Below are 20,986 nucleotides of genomic sequence, written 5' to 3' on the forward strand. Positions count from 1 at the left end.
TCAAGGCTGGTACCGTTGGACTCGGGGTACACACAAATGGGGGGGGGGGGGGGGGGGGGGGGGTAGGACAAGGTCCCATGTCTCTATCTTACCCCCCTGAGGATCGGTCAAAACTGACCCTGATTAAAACTCCAAGCCCTGTACACTCTTGACAACCCTAAACACCAACTTCACCTTGACAAAAAGTACCACAAAAAGGGGGGTCCAAACCACTCCTAAGGCTCTAAAACGTGCTCCTAGACACTTTCTGGGGGAACACTTTTGGCATTTCACACTTAGGAAAATTTTGACTCTCCCAACTCACTTATATGGGGGAACTTCAAATGCTCATAACTCTGGAACCCTAAGTCCTAGAGACTCAAGGGTGGGACCGTTGGACTCGGGGTACCCACAAATGGGGGTGTAGGACAAGGTCTCATGTCTCTATCTTGCTCCCTGAGGATGGGTCAAAACTGACCCTTGTTAAAACCTCAAATTTTGACTCTCCCAACTCACTTATATGGGGGAACTTCAAATGCTCATAACTCCGGAACCCTATGTGCTAGAGACTCAAGGCTGGTACCGTTGGACTCCGGGCACACACAAATGGGGGGGTAGGACAAGGTCCCATGTCTCTATCTTACCCCCCTGAGGATCGGTCAAAACGGACCCTGGTTAAAACCCCAGATTTTGACTCTCCCAACTCACTTATATGGGGGAACTTCAAATGCTCATAACTCCAGAACCCTATGTGCTAGAGACTCAAGGCTGGTACCGTTGGACTCGGGGTTCACACAAATGGGGGGTAGGACAAGGTCCCATGTCTCTATCTTACCCCCGAGGATCGGTCAAAACGGACCCTGGTTAAAACCCCAGATTTTGACTCTCCCAACTCACTTATATGGGGGAACTTCAAATGCTCATAACTCCGGAACCCTATGTGCTAGAGACTCAAGGCTGGTACCGTTGGACTCGGGGTACACACAAATGGGGGGTAGGACAAGGTCCCATGTCTCTATCTTACCCCCCTGAGGATCGGTCAAAACGGACCCTGGTTAAAACCCCAGATTTTGACTCTCCCAACTCACTTATATGGGGGAACTTCAAATGCTCATAACTCTGGAACCCTAAGTCCTAGAGACTCAAGGGTGGGACCGTTGGACTCGGGGTACCCACAAATGGGGGTGTAGGACAAGGTCTCATGTCTCTATCTTGCTCCCTGAGGATGGGTCAAAACTGACCCTTGTCAAAACCTCAAATTTTGACTCTCCCAACTCACTTATATGGGGGAACTTCAAATGCTCATAACTCTGGAACCCTATGTGCTAGAGACTCAAGGCTGGTACCGTTGGACTCGGGGTACACACAAATGGGGGGGTAGGACAAGGTCTCATGTCTCTATCTTACCCCCCTGAGGATCGGTCAAAACTGACCCGTTAAAACCCCAAATTTTGACTCTCCCAACTCACTTATATGGGGGAACTTCAAATGCTCATAACTCCAGAACCCTATGTGCTAGAGACTCAAGGCTGGTACCGTTGGACTCGGGGTACACACAAATGGGGGGGTAGGACAAGGTCCCATGTCTCTATCTTACCCCCCTGAGGATCGGTCAAAACTGACCCTGATTAAAAGTCCAAGCCCTGTACACTCTGGACAACCCTAAACACCAACTTCACCTTGACAAAAAGTACCACAAAAAGGGGGGTCCAAACCACTCCTAAGGCTCTGAAACGTGCTCCTAGACACTTTCTGGGGGAACACTTTTGGCATTTCACACTTAAGAAAATTTTCACTCTCCCAACTCACTTATATGGGGGAACTTCAAATGCTCATAACTCTGGAACCCTAAGTCCTAGAGACTTAAGGGTGGGACCGTTGGACTCGGGGTTCACACAAATGGGGGGTAGGACAAGGTCCCATGTCTCTATCTTACCCCCCTGAGGATTGGTCAAAACGGACCCTGGTTAAAACCCCAGATTTTGACTCTCCCAACTCACTTATATGGGGGAACCCTAAGTCCTAGAGACTTAAGGGTGGGACCGTTGGACTCGGGGTACCCACAAATGGGGGTGTAGGACAAGGTCTCATGTCTCTACCTTGCTCCCTGAGGATGGGTCAAAACTGACCCTTGTTAAAACCTCAAATTTTGACTCTCCCAACTCACTTATATGGGGGAACTTCAAATGTTCATAACACCGGAACCCTATGTGCTAGAGACTCAAGGCTGGTACCGTTGGACTCCGGGCACACACAAATGGGGGGGTAGGACAAGGTCCCATGTCTCTATCTTACCCCCCCGAGGATCGGTCAAAACGGACCCTGGTTAAAACCCCAGATTTTGACTCTCCCAACTCACTTATATGGGGGAACTTCAAATGCTCATAACTCCAGAACCCTATGTGCTAGAGACTCAAGGCTGGTACCGTTGGACTCGGGGTTCACACAAATGGGGGGTAGGACAAGGTCCCATGTCTCTATCTTACCCCCCTGAGGATCGGTCAAAACTGACCCTGATTAAAACTCCAAGCCCTGTACACTCTTGACAACCCTAAACACCAACTTCACCTTGACAAAAAGTACCACAAAAAGGGGGGTCCAAACCACTCCTAAGGCTCTAAAACGTGCTCCTAGACACTTTCTGGGGGAACACTTTTGGCATTTCACACTTAGGAAAATTTTGACTCTCCCAACTCACTTATATGGGGGGACTTCAAATGCTCATAACTCTGGAACCCTAAGTCCTAGAGACTCAAGGGTGGGACCGTTGGACTCGGGGTACCCACAAATGGGGGTGTAGGACAAGGTCTCATGTCTCTATCTTGCTCCCTGAGGATGGGTCAAAACTGACCCTTGTTAAAACCTCAAATTTTGACTCTCCCAACTCACTTATATGGGGGAACTTCAAATGCTCATAACTCCGGAACCCTATGTGCTAGAGACTCAAGGCTGGTACCGTTGGACTCCGGGCACACACAAATGGGGGGGTAGGACAAGGTCCCATGTCTCTATCTTACCCCCCTGAGGATCGGTCAAAACGGACCCTGGTTAAAACCCCAGATTTTGACTCTCCCAACTCACTTATATGGGGGAACTTCAAATGCTCATAACTCCAGAACCCTATGTGCTAGAGACTCAAGGCTGGTACCGTTGGACTCGGGGTTCACACAAATGGGGGGTAGGACAAGGTCCCATGTCTCTATCTTACCCCCGAGGATCGGTCAAAACGGACCCTGGTTAAAACCCCAGATTTTGACTCTCCCAACTCACTTATATGGGGGAACTTCAAATGCTCATAACTCCGGAACCCTATGTGCTAGAGACTCAAGGCTGGTACCGTTGGACTCGGGGTACACACAAATGGGGGGTAGGACAAGGTCCCATGTCTCTATCTTACCCCCCTGAGGATCGGTCAAAACGGACCCTGGTTAAAACCCCAGATTTTGACTCTCCCAACTCACTTATATGGGGGAACTTCAAATGCTCATAACTCTGGAACCCTAAGTCCTAGAGACTCAAGGGTGGGACCGTTGGACTCGGGGTACCCACAAATGGGGGTGTAGGACAAGGTCTCATGTCTCTATCTTGCTCCCTGAGGATGGGTCAAAACTGACCCTTGTCAAAACCTCAAATTTTGACTCTCCCAACTCACTTATATGGGGGAACTTCAAATGCTCATAACTCTGGAACCCTATGTGCTAGAGACTCAAGGCTGGTACCGTTGGACTCGGGGTACACACAAATGGGGGGGTAGGACAAGGTCTCATGTCTCTATCTTACCCCCCTGAGGATCGGTCAAAACTGACCCGTTAAAACCCCAAATTTTGACTCTCCCACCTCACTTATATGGGGGAACTTCAAATGCTCATAACTCCAGAACCCTATGTGCTAGAGACTCAAGGCTGGTACCGTTGGACTCGGGGTACACACAAATGGGGGGGTAGGACAAGGTCCCATGTCTCTATCTTACCCCCCTGAGGATCGGTCAAAACTGACCCTGATTAAAAGTCCAAGCCCTGTACACTCTGGACAACCCTAAACACCAACTTCACCTTGACAAAAAGTACCACAAAAAGGGGGGTCCAAACCACTCCTAAGGCTCTGAAACGTGCTCCTAGACACTTTCTGGGGGAACACTTTTGGCATTTCACACTTAAGAAAATTTTCACTCTCCCAACTCACTTATATGGGGGAACTTCAAATGCTCATAACTCTGGAACCCTAAGTCCTAGAGACTTAAGGGTGGGACCGTTGGACTCGGGGTTCACACAAATGGGGGGTAGGACAAGGTCCCATGTCTCTATCTTACCCCCCTGAGGATTGGTCAAAACGGACCCTGGTTAAAACCCCAGATTTTGACTCTCCCAACTCACTTATATGGGGGAACCCTAAGTCCTAGAGACTTAAGGGTGGGACCGTTGGACTCGGGGTACCCACAAATGGGGGTGTAGGACAAGGTCTCATGTCTCTACCTTGCTCCCTGAGGATGGGTCAAAACTGACCCTTGTTAAAACCTCAAATTTTGACTCTCCCAACTCACTTATATGGGGGAACTTCAAATGTTCATAACACCGGAACCCTATGTGCTAGAGACTCAAGGCTGGTACCGTTGGACTCCGGGCACACACAAATGGGGGGGTAGGACAAGGTCCCATGTCTCTATCTTACCCCCCCGAGGATCGGTCAAAACGGACCCTGGTTAAAACCCCAGATTTTGACTCTCCCAACTCACTTATATGGGGGAACTTCAAATGCTCATAACTCCAGAACCCTATGTGCTAGAGACTCAAGGCTGGTACCGTTGGACTCGGGGTTCACACAAATGGGGGGTAGGACAAGGTCCCATGTCTCTATCTTACCCCCCTGAGGATCGGTCAAAACTGACCCTGATTAAAACTCCAAGCCCTGTACACTCTTGACAACCCTAAACACCAACTTCACCTTGACAAAAAGTACCACAAAAAGGGGGGTCCAAACCACTCCTAAGGCTCTAAAACGTGCTCCTAGACACTTTCTGGGGGAACACTTTTGGCATTTCACACTTAGGAAAATTTTGACTCTCCCAACTCACTTATATGGGGGGACTTCAAATGCTCATAACTCTGGAACCCTAAGTCCTAGAGACTCAAGGGTGGGACCGTTGGACTCGGGGTACCCACAAATGGGGGTGTAGGACAAGGTCTCATGTCTCTATCTTGCTCCCTGAGGATGGGTCAAAACTGACCCTTGTTAAAACCTCAAATTTTGACTCTCCCAACTCACTTATATGGGGGAACTTCAAATGCTCATAACTCCGGAACCCTATGTGCTAGAGACTCAAGGCTGGTACCGTTGGACTCCGGGCACACACAAATGGGGGGGTAGGACAAGGTCCCATGTCTCTATCTTACCCCCCTGAGGATCGGTCAAAACGGACCCTGGTTAAAACCCCAGATTTTGACTCTCCCAACTCACTTATATGGGGGAACTTCAAATGCTCATAACTCCAGAACCCTATGTGCTAGAGACTCAAGGCTGGTACCGTTGGACTCGGGGTTCACACAAATGGGGGGTAGGACAAGGTCCCATGTCTCTATCTTACCCCCGAGGATCGGTCAAAACGGACCCTGGTTAAAACCCCAGATTTTGACTCTCCCAACTCACTTATATGGGGGAACTTCAAATGCTCATAACTCCGGAACCCTATGTGCTAGAGACTCAAGGCTGGTACCGTTGGACTCGGGGTACACACAAATGGGGGGTAGGACAAGGTCCCATGTCTCTATCTTACCCCCCTGAGGATCGGTCAAAACGGACCCTGGTTAAAACCCCAGATTTTGACTCTCCCAACTCACTTATATGGGGGAACTTCAAATGCTCATAACTCTGGAACCCTAAGTCCTAGAGACTCAAGGGTGGGACCGTTGGACTCGGGGTACCCACAAATGGGGGTGTAGGACAAGGTCTCATGTCTCTATCTTGCTCCCTGAGGATGGGTCAAAACTGACCCTTGTCAAAACCTCAAATTTTGACTCTCCCAACTCACTTATATGGGGGAACTTCAAATGCTCATAACTCTGGAACCCTATGTGCTAGAGACTCAAGGCTGGTACCGTTGGACTCGGGGTACACACAAATGGGGGGGTAGGACAAGGTCTCATGTCTCTATCTTACCCCCCTGAGGATCGGTCAAAACTGACCCGTTAAAACCCCAAATTTTGACTCTCCCACCTCACTTATATGGGGGAACTTCAAATGCTCATAACTCCAGAACCCTATGTGCTAGAGACTCAAGGCTGGTACCGTTGGACTCGGGGTACACACAAATGGGGGGGTAGGACAAGGTCCCATGTCTCTATCTTACCCCCCTGAGGATCGGTCAAAACTGACCCTGATTAAAAGTCCAAGCCCTGTACACTCTGGACAACCCTAAACACCAACTTCACCTTGACAAAAAGTACCACAAAAAGGGGGGTCCAAACCACTCCTAAGGCTCTGAAACGTGCTCCTAGACACTTTCTGGGGGAACACTTTTGGCATTTCACACTTAAGAAAATTTTCACTCTCCCAACTCACTTATATGGGGGAACTTCAAATGCTCATAACTCTGGAACCCTAAGTCCTAGAGACTTAAGGGTGGGACCGTTGGACTCGGGGTTCACACAAATGGGGGGTAGGACAAGGTCCCATGTCTCTATCTTACCCCCCTGAGGATTGGTCAAAACGGACCCTGGTTAAAACCCCAGATTTTGACTCTCCCAACTCACTTATATGGGGGAACCCTAAGTCCTAGAGACTTAAGGGTGGGACCGTTGGACTCGGGGTACCCACAAATGGGGGTGTAGGACAAGGTCTCATGTCTCTACCTTGCTCCCTGAGGATGGGTCAAAACTGACCCTTGTTAAAACCTCAAATTTTGACTCTCCCAACTCACTTATATGGGGGAACTTCAAATGTTCATAACACCGGAACCCTATGTGCTAGAGACTCAAGGCTGGTACCGTTGGACTCCGGGCACACACAAATGGGGGGGTAGGACAAGGTCCCATGTCTCTATCTTACCCCCCCGAGGATCGGTCAAAACGGACCCTGGTTAAAACCCCAGATTTTGACTCTCCCAACTCACTTATATGGGGGAACTTCAAATGCTCATAACTCCAGAACCCTATGTGCTAGAGACTCAAGGCTGGTACCGTTGGACTCGGGGTTCACACAAATGGGGGGTAGGACAAGGTCCCATGTCTCTATCTTACCCCCCTGAGGATCGGTCAAAACTGACCCTGATTAAAAGTCCAAGCCCTGTACACTCTTGACAACCCTAAACACCAACTTCACCTTGACAAAATGTACCACAAAAAGGGGGGTCCAAACCACTCCTAAGGCTCTGAAACGTGCTCCTAGACACTTTCTGGGGGAACACTTTTGGCATTTCACACTTAGGAAAATTTTGACTCTCCCAACTCACTTATATGGGGGAACTTCAAATGCTCATAACTCTGGAACCCTAAGTCCTAGAGACTTAAGGGTGGGACCGTTGGACTCGGGGTACCCACAAATGGGGGGTTAGGACAAGGTCTCATGTCTCTATCTTGCTCCCTGAGGATGGGTCAAAACTGACCCTTGTTAAAACCCCAAATATTGACTCTCCCAACTCACTTATATGGGGGAACTTCAAATGCTCATAACTCCGGAACCCTATGTGCTACAGACTCAAGGGTGGTACCGTTGGACTCGGGGTACACACAAATGGGGGGGTAGGACAAGGTCCCATGTCTCTATCTTACCCCCCTGAGGATCGGTCAAAACTGACCCTGATTAAAAGTCCAAGCCCTGTACACTCTTGACAACCCTAAACACCAACTTCACCTTGACAAAAAGTACCACAAAAAGGGGGGTCCAAACCACTCCTAAGGCTCTGAAACGTGCTCCTAGACACTTTCTGGGGGAACACTTTTGGCATTTCACACTTAGGAAAATTTTGACTCTCCCAACTCACTTATATGGGGGAACTTCAAATGCTCATAACTCTGGAACCCTAAGTCCTAGAGACTTAAGGGTGGGACCGTTGGACTCGGGGTACCCACAAATGGGGGTGTAGGACAAGGTCTCATGTCTCTATCTTGCTCCCTGAGGATGGGTCAAAACTGACCCTTGTTAAAACCCCAGATTTTGACTCTCCCAACTCACTTATATGGGGGAACTTCAAATGCTCATAACTCCAGAACCCTATGTGCTAGAGACTCAAGGCTGGTACCGTTGGACTCGGGGTTCACACAAATGGGGGGTAGGACAAGGTCCCATGTCTCTATCTTACCCCTCTGAGGATCGGTCAAAACGGACCCTGGTTAAAACCCCAGATTTTGACTCTCCCAACTCACTTATATGGGGGAACTTCAAATGCTCATAACTCCAGAACCCTATGTGCTAGAGACTCAAGGCTGGCACCGTTGGACTCGGGGTACACACAAATGGGGGGGTAGGACAAGGTCCCATGTCTCTATCTTACCCCCCTGAGGATCGGTCAAAACTGACCCTGATTAAAAGTCCAAGCCCTGTACACTCTTGACAACCCTAAACACCAACTTCACCTTGACAAAAAGTACCACAAAAAGGGGGGTCCAAACCACTCCTAAGGCTCTGAAACGTGCTCCTAGACACTTTCTGGGGGAACACCTTTGGCATTTCACACTTAGGAAAATTTTGACTCTCCCAACTCACTTATATGGGGGAACTTCAAATGCTCATAACTCTGGAACCCTAAGTCCTAGAGACTTAAGGGTGGGACCGTTGGACTCGGGGTACCCACAAATGGGGGTGTAGGACAAGGTCTCATGTCTCTATCTTGCTCCCTGAGGATGGGTCAAAACTGACCCTTGTTAAAACCCCAAATTTTGACTCTCCCAACTCACTTATATGGGGGAACTTCAAATGCTCATAACTCCGGAACCCTATGTGCTAGAGACTCAAGGCTGGTACCGTTGGACTCGGGGCACACACAAATGGGGGGGTAGGACAAGGTCCCATGTCTCTATCTTACCCCCCTGAGGATCGGTCAAAACGGACCCTGGTTAAAACCCCAGATTTTGACTCTCCCAACTCACTTATATGGGGGAACTTCAAATGCTCATAACTCTGGAACCCTAAGTCCTAGAGACTTAAGGGTGGGACCGTTGGACTCGGGGTACCCACAAATGGGGGGGTAGGACAAGGTCTCATGTCTCTACCTTGCTCCCTGAGGATGGGTCAAAACTGACCCTTGTTAAAACCCCAAATATTGACTCTCCCAACTCACTTATATGGGGGAACTTCAAATGCTCATAACTCCGGAACCCTATGTGCTAGAGACTCAAGGGTGGTACCGTTGGACTCGGGGTACACACAAATGGGGGGGTAGGACAAGGTCCCATGTCTCTATCTTACCCCCCTGAGGATCGGTCAAAACTGACCCTGATTAAAAGTCCAAGCCCTGTACACTCTTGACAACCCTAAACACCAACTTCACCTTGACAAAAAGTACCACAAAAAGGGGGGTCCAAACCACTCCTAAGGCTCTGAAACGTGCTCCTAGACACTTTCTGGGGGAACACTTTTGGCATTTCACACTTAGGAAAATTTTGACTCTCCCAACTCACTTATATGGGGGAACTTCAAATGCTCATAACTCTGGAACCCTAAGTCCTAGAGACTTAAGGGTGGGACCGTTGGACTCGGGGTACCCACAAATGGGGGTGTAGGACAAGGTCTCATGTCTCTATCTTGCTCCCTGAGGATGGGTCAAAACTGACCCTTGTTAAAACCCCAAATTTTGACTCTCCCAACTCACTTATATGGGGGAACTTCAAATGCTCATAACTCCGGAACCCTATGTGCTAGAGACTCATGGCTGGTACCGTTGGACTCGGGGCACACACAAATGGGGGGGTAGGACAAGGTCCCATGTCTCTACCTTACCCCCCTGAGGATCGGTCAAAACGGACCCTGGTTAAAACCCCAGATTTTGACTCTCCCAACTCACTTATATGGGGGAACTTCAAATGCTCATAACTCTGGAACCCTAAGTCCTAGAGACTTAAGGGTGGGACCGTTGGACTCGGGGTACCCACAAATGGGGGGGTAGGACAAGGTCTCATGTCTCTACCTTGCTCCCTGAGGATGGGTCAAAACTGACCCTTGTTAAAACCCCAAATATTGACTCTCCCAACTCACTTATATGGGGGAACTTCAAATGCTCATAACTCCGGAACCCTATGTGCTAGAGACTCAAGGGTGGTACCGTTGGACTCGGGGTACACACAAATGGGGGGGTAGGACAAGGTCCCATGTCTCTATCTTACCCCCCTGAGGATCGGTCAAAACTGACCCTGATTAAAAGTCCAAGCCCTGTACACTCTTGACAACCCTAAACACCAACTTCACCTTGACAAAAAGTACCACAAAAAGGGGGGTCCAAACCACTCCTAAGGCTCTGAAACGTGCTCCTAGACACTTTCTGGGGGAACACTTTTGGCATTTCACACTTAGGAAAATTTTGACTCTCCCAACTCACTTATATGGGGGAACTTCAAATGCTCATAACTCCAGAACCCTATGTGCTAGAGACTCAAGGCTGGTACCGTTGGACTCGGGGCACACACAAATGGGGGGGTAGGACAAGGTCCCATGTCTCTATCTTACCCCCCTGAGGATCGGTCAAAACGGACCCTGGTTAAAACCCCAGATTTTGACTCTCTCAACTCACTTATATGGGGGAACTTCAAATGCTCATAACTTCAGAACCCTATGTGCTAGAGACTCAAGGCTGGTACCGTTGGACTCGGGGTACACACAAATGGGGGGCTAGGACAAGGTCCCATGTCTCTATCTTACCCCCCTGAGGATCGGTCAAAACTGACCCTGATTAAAAGTCCAAGCCCTGTACACTCTTGACAACCCTTAACACCAACTTCACCTTGACAAAAAGTACCACAAAAAGGGGGGTCCAAACCACTCCTAAGGCTCTAAAACGTGCTCCTAGACACTTTCTGGGGGAACACTTTTGGCATTTCACACTTAGGAAAATTTTGACTCTCCCAACTCACTTATATGGGGGAACTTCAAATGCTCATAACTCTGGAACCCTAAGTCCTAGAGACTTAAGGGTGGGACCGTTGGACTCGGGGTACCCACAAATGGGGGGGTAGGACAAGGTCTCATGTCTCTACCTTGCTCCCTGAGGATGGGTCAAAACTGACCCTTGTTAAAACGCCAAATATTGACTCTCCCAACTCACTTATATGGGGGAACTTCAAATGCTCATAACTCCGGAACCCTATGTGCTAGAGACTCAAGGGTGGTACCGTTGGACTCGGGGTACACACAAATGGGGGGGTAGGACAATGTCCCATGTCTCTATCTTACCCCCGAGGATCGGTCAAAACGGACCCTGGTTAAAACCCCAGATTTTGACTCTCCCAACTCACTTATATGGGGGAACTTCAAATGCTCATAACTCCGGAACCCTATGTGCTAGAGACTCAAGGCTGGTACCGTTGGACTCGGGGTACACACAAATGGGGGGGTAGGACAAGGTCCCATGTCTCTATCTTACCCCCCTGAGGATCGGTCAAAACTGACCCTGATTAAAAGTCCAAGCCCTGTACACTCTTGACAACCCTAAACACCAACTTCACCTTGACAAAAAGTACCACAAAAAGGGGGGTCCAAACCACTCCTAAGGCTCTGAAACGTGCTCCTAGACACTTTCTGGGGGAACACTTTTGGCATTTCACACAGGAAAATTTTGACTCTCCCAACTCACTTATATGGGGGAAATTCAAATGCTCATAACTCTGGAACCCTAAGTCCTAGAGACTTAAGGGTGGGACCGTTGGACTCGGGGTACCCACAAATGGGGGGGTAGGACAAGGTCTCATGTCTCTACCTTGCTCCCTGAGGATGGGTCAAAACTGACCCTTGTTAAAACCCCAAATATTGACTCTCCCAACTAACTTATATGGGGGAACTTCAAATGCTCATAACTCCAGAACCCTATGTGCTAGAGACTCAAGGCTGGTACCGTTGGACTCGGGGTACACACAAATGGGGGGGTAGGACAAGGTCTCATGTCTCTATCTTACCCCCCTGAGGATGGGTCAAAACTGACCCTTGTTAAAACCCCAAATATTGACTCTCCCAACTCACTTACATGGGGGAACTTCAAATGCTCATAACTCCGGAACCCTATGTGCTAGAGACTCAAGGGTGGTACCGTTGGACTCGGGGTACACACAAATGGGGGGGGGGGGGGGGGGGGGGGGGGTAGGACAAGGTCCCATGTCTCTATCTTACCCCCCTGAGGATCGGTCAAAACTGACCCTGATTAAAACTCCAAGCCCTGTACACTCTTGACAACCCTAAACACCAACTTCACCTTGACAAAAAGTACCACAAAAAGGGGGGTCCAAACCATTCCTAAGGTTCTGAAACGTGCTCCTAGACACTTTCTGGGGGAACACTTTTGGCATTTCACACTTAGGAAAATTTTGACTCTCCCAACTCACTTATATGGGGGAACTTCAAATGCTCATAACTCTGGAACCCTAAGTCCTAGAGACTTAAGGGTGGGACCGTTGGACTCGGGGTACCCACAAATGGGGGTGTAGGACAAGGTCTCATGTCTCTATCTTGCTCCCTGAGGATGGGTCAAAACTGACCCTTGTTAAAACCCCAAATATTGACTCTCCCAACTCACTTATATGGGGGAACTTCAAATGCTCATAACTCTGGAACCCGAAGTCCTAGAGACTTAAAGGTGGGACCGTTGGACTCGGGGTACCCACAAATGGGGGTGTAGGACAAGGTCTCATGTCTCTATCTTGCTCCCTGAGGATGGGTCAAAACTGACCCTGATTAAAACTCCAAGCCCTGTACACTCTTGACAACCCTAAACACCAACTTCACCTTGACAAAAAGTACCACAAAAAGGGGGGTCCAAACCATTCCTAAGGTTCTGAAACGTGCTCCTAGACACTTTCTGGGGGAACACTTTTGGCATTTCACACTTAGGAAAATTTTGACTCTCCCAACTCACTTATATGGGGGAACTTCAAATGCTCATAACTCTGGAACCCTAAGTCCTAGAGACTTAAGGGTGGGACCGTTGGACTCGGGGTACCCACAAATGGGGGTGTAGGACAAGGTCTCATGTCTCTATCTTGCTCCCTGAGGATGGGTCAAAACTGACCCTTGTTAAAACCCCAAATTTTGACTCTCCCAACTCACTTATATGGGGGAACTTCAAATGCTCATAACTCCGGAACCCTATGTGCTAGAGACTCAAGGCTGGTACCATTGGACTCGGGGCACACACAAATGGGGGGGTAGGACAAGGTCCCATGTCTCTATCTTACCCCCCTGAGGATCGGTCAAAACTGACCCTGATTAAAAGTCCAAGCCCTGTACACTCTTGACAACCCTAAACACCAACTTCACCTTGACAAAAAGTACCACAAAAAGGGGGGTCCAAACCATTCCTAAGGTTCTGAAACGTGCTCCTAGACACTTTCTGGGGGAACACTTTTGGCATTTCACACTTAGGAAAATTTTGACTCTCCCAACTCACTTATATGGGGGAACTTCAAATGCTCATAACTCTGGAACCCTAAGTCCTAGAGACTTAAGGGTGGGACCGTTGGACTCGGGGTACCCACAAATGGGGGTGTAGGACAAGGTCTCATGTCTCTATCTTGCTCCCTGAGGATGGGTCAAAACTGACCCTTGTTAAAACCCCAAATATTGACTCTCCCAACTCACTTATATGGGGGAACTTCAAATGCTCATAACTCTGGAACCCTAAGTCCTAGAGACTTAAGGGTGGGACCGTTGGACTCGGGGTACCCACAAATGGGGGTGTAGGACAAGGTCTCATGTCTCTATCTTGCTCCCTGAGGATGGGTCAAAACTGACCCTGATTAAAACTCCAAGCCCTGTACACTCTTGACAACCCTAAACACCAACTTCACCTTGACAAAAAGTACCACAAAAAGGGGGGTCCAAACCATTCCTAAGGTTCTGAAACGTGCTCCTAGACACTTTCTGGGGGAACACTTTTGGCATTTCACACTTAGGAAAATTTTGACTCTCCCAACTCACTTATATGGGGGAACTTCAAATGCTCATAACTCTGGAACCCTAAGTCCTAGAGACTTAAGGGTGGGACCGTTGGACTCGGGGTACCCACAAATGGGGGTGTAGGACAAGGTCTCATGTCTCTATCTTGCTCCCTGAGGATGGGTCAAAACTGACCCTTGTTAAAACCCCAAATTTTGACTCTCCCAACTCACTTATATGGGGGAACTTCAAATGCTCATAACTCCGGAACCCTATGTGCTAGAGACTCAAGGCTGGTACCATTGGACTCGGGGCACACACAAATGGGGGGGGTAGGACAAGGTCCCATGTCTCTATCTTACCCCCCTGAGGATCGGTCAAAACGGACCCTGGTTAAAACCCCAGATTTTGACTCTCCCAACTCACTTATATGGGGGAACTTCAAATGCTCATAACTCCAGAACCCTATGTGCTAGAGACTTAAGGGTGGGACCATTGGACTCGGGGTACCCACAAATGGGGGGGTAGGACAAGGTCTCATGTCTCTACCTTGCTCCCTGAAGATGGGTCAAAACTGACCCTTGTTAAAACCCCAAATATTGACTCTCCCAACTCACTTATATGGGGGAACTTCAAATGCTCATAACTCTGGAACCCTAAGTCCTAGAGACTTAAGGGTGGGACCGTTGGACTCGGGGTACCCACAAATGGGGGTGTAGGACAAGGTCTCATGTCTCTATCTTGCTCCCTGAGGATGGGTCAAAACTGACCCTGATTAAAACTCCAAGCCCTGTACACTCTTGACAACCCTAAACACCAACTTCACCTTGACAAAAAGTACCACAAAAAGGGGGGTCCAAACCATTCCTAAGGTTCTGAAACGTGCTCCTAGACACTTTCTGGGGGAACACTTTTGGCATTTCACACTTAGGAAAATTTTGACTCTCCCAACTCACTTATATGGGGGAACTTCAAATGCTCATAACTCTGGAACCCTAAGTCCTAGAGACTTAAGGGTGGGACCGTTGGACTCGGGGTACCCACAAATGGGGGTGTAGGACAAGGTCTCATGTCTCTATCTTGCTCCCTGAGGATGGGTCAAAACTGACCCTTGTTAAAACCCCAAATTTTGACTCTCCCAACTCACTTATATGGGGGAACTTCAAATGCTCATAACTCCGGAACCCTATGTGCTAGAGACTCAAGGCTGGTACCGTTGGACTCGGGGCACACACAAATGGGGGGGTAGGACAAGGTCCCATGTCTCTATCTTACCCCCCTGAGGATCGGTCAAAACGGACCCTGGTTAAAACCCCAGATTTTGACTCTCCCAACTCACTTATATGGGGGAACTTCAAATGCTCATAACTCCAGAACCCTATGTGCTAGAGACTCAAGGCTGGTACCGCTGGACTCGGGGTTCACACAAATGGGGGGTAGGACAAGGTCCCATGTCTCTATCTTACCCCCCTGAGGATCGGTCAAAACGGACCCTGGTTAAAACCCCAGATTTTGACTCTCCCAACTCACTTATATGGGGGAACTTCAAATGCTCATAACTCCAGAACCCTATGTGCTAGAGACTCAAGGCTGGTACCGTTGGACTCGGGGTACATACAAATGGGGGGGTACGACAAGGTCCCATGTCTCTATCTTACCCCCCTGAGGATCGGTCAAAACTGACCCTGATTAAAAGTCCAAGCCCTGTACACTCTTGACAACCCTAAACACCAACTTCACCTTGACAAAAAGTACCACAAAAAGGGGGGTCCAAACCACTCCTAAGGCTCTGAAACGTGCTCCTAGACACTTTCTGGGGGAACACTTTTGGCATTTCACACTTAGGAAAATTTTGACTCTCCCAACTCACTTATATGGGGGAACTTCAAATGCTCATAACTCTGGAACCCTAAGTCCTAGAGACTTAAGGGTGGGACCGTTGGACTCGGGGTACCCACAAATGGGGGGGGGGGGGGGGGGGTAGGACAAGGTCTCATGTCTCTACCTTGCTCCCTGAGGATGGGTCAAAACTGACCCTTGTTAAAACCCCAAATATTGACTCTCCCAACTCACTTATATGGGGGAACTTCAAATGCTCATAACTCCGGAACCCTATGTGCTACAGACTCAAGGGTGGTACCGTTGGACTCGGGGTACACACAAATGGGGGGGTAGGACAAGGTCCCATGTCTCTATCTTACCCCTGAGGATCGGTCAAAACGGACCCTGGTTAAAACCCCAGATTTTGACTCTCCCAACTCACTTATATGGGGGAACTTCAAATGCTCATAACTCCGGAACCCTATGTGCTAGAGACTCAAGTCTGGTACCCTTGGACTCGGGGTACACACAAATGGGGGGGTAGGACAAGGTCCCATGTCTCTATCTTACCCGCCTGAGGATCGGTCAAAACGGACCCTGGTTAAAACCCCAGATTTTGACTCTCCCAACTCACTTATATGGGGGAACTTCAAATGCTCATAACTCCGGAACCATATGTGCTAGAGACTCAAGGGTGGTACCGTTGGACTCGGGGTACACACAAATGGGGGGGTAGGACAAGGTCCCATGTCTCTATCTTACCCCCCTGAGGATCGGTCAAAACTGACCCTGATTAAAAGTCCAAGCCCTGTACACTCTTGACAACCCTAAACACCAACTTCACCTTGACAAAAAGTACCACAAAAAGGGGGGTCCAAACCACTCCTAAGGCTCTAAAACGTGCTCCTAGACACTTTCTGGGGGAACACTTTTGGCATTTCACACTTAGGAAAATTTTGACTCTCCCAACTCACTTATATGGGGGAACTTCAAATGCTCATAACTCTGGAACCCTAAGTCCTAGAGACTTAAGGGTGGGACCGTTGGACTCGGGGTACCCACAAATGGGGGGGTAGGACAAGGTCTCATGTCTCTATCTTACCCCCCTGAGGATCGGTCAAAACGGACCCTGGTTAAAACCCCAGATTTTGACTCTCCCAACTCACTTATATGGGGGAACTTCAAATGCTCATAACTCTGGAACCCTATGTGCTAGAGACTCAAGGCTGGTACCGTTGGACTCGGGGTACACACAAATGGGGGGGTAGGACAAGGTCCCATGTCTCTATCTTACCCCCCTGAGGATCGGTCAAAACTGACCCTGATTAAAAGTCCAAGCCCTGTACACTCTTGACAACCCTAAACACCAACTTCACCTTGACAAAAAGTACCACAAAAAGGGGGGTCCAAACCACTCCTAAGGCTCTGAAACGTGCTCCTAGACACTTTCTGGGGGAACACTTTTGGCATTTCACACTTAGGAAAATTTTGACTCTCCCAACTCACTTATATGGGGGAACTTCAAATGCTCATAACTCTGGAACCCTAAGTCCTAGAGACTTAAGGGTGGGACCGTTGGACTCGGGGTACCCACAAATGGGGGGGTAGGACAAGGTCTCATGTCTCTACCTTGCTCCCTGAGGATGGGTCAAAACTGACCCTTGTTAAAACCCCAAATATTGACTCTCCCAACTCACTTATATGGGGGAACTTCAAATGCTCATAACTCCGGAACCCTATGTGCTAGAGACTCAAGGGTGGTACCGTTGGACTCGGGGTACACACAAATGGGGGGGTAGGACAAGGTCCCATGTCTCTATCTTACCCCCCTGAGGATCGGTCAAAACGGACCCTGGTTAAAACCCCAGATTTTGACTCTCCCAACTCACTTATATGGGGGAACTTCAAATGCTCATAACTCCGGAACCCTATGTGCTAGAGACTCAAGGCTGGTACCGTTGGACTCGGGGTACACACAAATGGGGGGGTAGGACAAGGTCTCATGTCTCTACCTTGCTCCCTGAGGATGGGTCAAAACTGACCCTTGTTAAAACCCCAAATATTGACTCTCCCAACTCACTTATATGGGGGAACTTCAAATGCTCATAACTCCGGAACCCTATGTGCTAGAGACTCAAGGGTGGTACCGTTGGACTCGGGGTACACACAAATGGGGGGGTAGGACAAGGTCCCATGTCTCTATCTTACCCCCCTGAGGATCGGTCAAAACTGACCCTGATTAAAAGTCCAAGCCCTGTACACTCTTGACAACCCTAAACACCAACTTCACCTTGACAAAAAGTACCACAAAAAGGGGGGTCCAAACCACTCCTAAGGCTCTGAAACGTGCTCCTAGACACTTTCTGGGGGAACACTTTTGGCATTTCACACTTAGGAAAATTTTCACTCTCCCAACTCACTTATATGGGGGAACTTCAAATGCTCATAACTCTGGAACCCTAAGTCCTAGAGACTTAAGGGTGGGACCGTTGGACTCGGGGTACCCACAAATGGGGGGGTAGGACAAGGTCTCATGTCTCTACCTTGCTCCCTGAGGATGGGTCAAAACTGACCCTTGTTAAAACCCCAAATATTGACTCTCCCAACTCACTTATATGGGGGAACTTCAAATGCTCATAACTCCGGAACCCTATGTGCTAGAGACTCAAGGCTGGTACCGTTGGACTCGGGGTTCACACAAATGGGGGGAAGGACAAGGTCCCATGTCTCTATCTTACCCCCCTGAGGATCGGTCAAAACGGACCCTGGTTAAAACCCCAGATTTTGACTCTCTCAACTCACTTATATGGGGGAACTTCAAATGCTCATAACTCCAGAACCCTATGTGCTAGAGACTCAAGGCTGGTACCGTTGGACTCGGGGTACACAAAAATGGGGGGCTAGGACAAGGTCCCATGTCTCTATCTTACCCCCCTGAGGATCGGTCAAAACTGACCCTGATTAAAAGTCCAAGCCCTGTACACTCTTGACAACCCTTAACACCAACTTCACCTTGACAAAAAGTACCACAAAAAGGGGGGTCCAAACCACTCCTAAGGCTCTAAAACGTGCTCCTAGACACTTTCTGGGGGAACACTTTTGGCATTTCACACTTAGGAAAATTTTCACTCTCCCAACTCACTTATATGGGAGAACTTCAAATGCTCATAACTCTGGAATCCTAAGTCCTAGAGTCTTAAGGGTGGGACCGTTGGACTCGGGGTACCCACAAATGGGGGTGTAGGACAAGGTCTCATGTCTCTATCTTGCTCCCTGAGGATGGGTCAAAACTGACCCTTGTTAAAACCTCAAATTTTGACTCTCCCAACTCACTTATATGGGGGAACTTCAAATGCTCATAACTCTGGAACCCTAAGTCCTAGAGACTTAAGGGTGGGACCGTTGGACTCGGGGTACCCACAAATGGGGGGGTAGGACAAGGTCTCATGTCTCTACCTTGCTCCCTGAGGATGGGTCAAAACTGACCCTTGTTAAAACCCCAAATATTGACTCTCCCAACTCACTTATATGGGGGAACTTCAAATGCTCATAACTCCGGAACCCTATGTGCTAGAGACTCAAGGCTGGTACCGTTGGACTCGGGGTACACACAAATGGGGGGGTAGGACAAAGTCCCATGTCTCTATCTTACCCCCCTGAGGATCGGTCAAAACTGACCCTGATTAAAAGTCCAAGCCCTGTACACTCTTGACAACCCTAAACACCAACTTCACCTTGACAAAAAGTACCACAAAAAGGGGGGTCCAAACCACTCCTAAGGCTCTGAAACGTGCTCCTAGACACTTTCTGGGGGAACACTTTTGGCATTTCACACTTAGGAAAATTTTGACTCTCCCAACTCACTTATATGGGGGAACTTCAAATGCTCATAACTCTGGAACCCTAAGTCCTAGAGACTTAAGGGTGGGACCGTTGGACTCGGGGTACCCACAAATGGGGGTGTAGGACAAGGTCTCATGTCTTTATCTTGCTCCCTGAGGATGGGTCAAAACTGACCCTTGTTAAAACCCCAAATTTTGACTCTCCCAACTCACTTATATGGGGGAACTTCAAATGCTCATAACTCCGGAACCCTATGTGCTAGAGACTCAAGGCTGGTACCGTTGGACTCGGGTCACACACAAATGGGGGGGTAGGACAAGGTCCCATGTCTCTATCTTACCCCCCTGAGGATCGGTCAAAACGGACCCTGGTTAAAACCCCAGATTTTGACTCTCCCAACTCACTTATATGGGGGAACTTCAAATGCTCATAACTCCGGAACCCTATGTGCTAGAGACTCAAGGCTGGTACCGTTGGACTCGGGGTACACACAAATGGGGGGTAGGACAAGGTCCCATGTCTCTATCTTACCCCCCTGAGGATCGGTCAAAACGGACCCTGGTTAAAACCCCAGATTTTGACTCTCCCAACTCACTTATATGGGGGAACTTCAAATGCTCATAACTCCGGAACCCTATGTGCTAGAGACTCAAGTCTGGTACCCTTGGACTCGGGGTACACACAAATGGGGGGGTAGGACAAGGTCCCATGTCTCTATCTTACCCCCCTGAGGAACGGTCAAAACGGACCCTGGTTAAAACCCCAGATTTTGACTCTCCCAACTCACTTATATGGGGGAACTTCAAATGCTCATAACTCCGGAACCCTATGTGCTAGAGACTCAAGGCTGGTACCGTTGGACTCGGGGTACACACAAATGGGGGGGTAGGACAAGGTCCCATGTCTCTATCTTACCCTCCTGAGGATCGGTCAAAACTGACCCTGATTAAAAGTCCAAGCCCTGTACACTCTTGACAACCCTAAACACCAACTTCACCTTGACAAAAAGTACCACAAAAAGGGGGGTCCAAACCACTCCTAAGGCTCTGAAACGTGCTCCTAGACACTTTCTGGGGGAACACTTTTGGCATTTCACACTTAGGAAAATTTTGACTCTCCCAACTCACTTATATGGGGGAACTTCAAATGCTCATAACTCTGGAACCCTAAGTCCTAGAGACTTAAGGGTGGGACCGTTGGACTCGGGGTACCCACAAATGGGGGTGTAGGACAAGGTCTCATGTCTCTATCTTGCTCCCTGAGGATGGGTCAAAAC

The sequence above is a fragment of the Toxotes jaculatrix genome, chromosome 7 (assembly GCF_017976425.1).
Source record: "Toxotes jaculatrix isolate fToxJac2 chromosome 7, fToxJac2.pri, whole genome shotgun sequence".
NCBI lineage: Eukaryota > Metazoa > Chordata > Actinopteri > Toxotidae > Toxotes > Toxotes jaculatrix.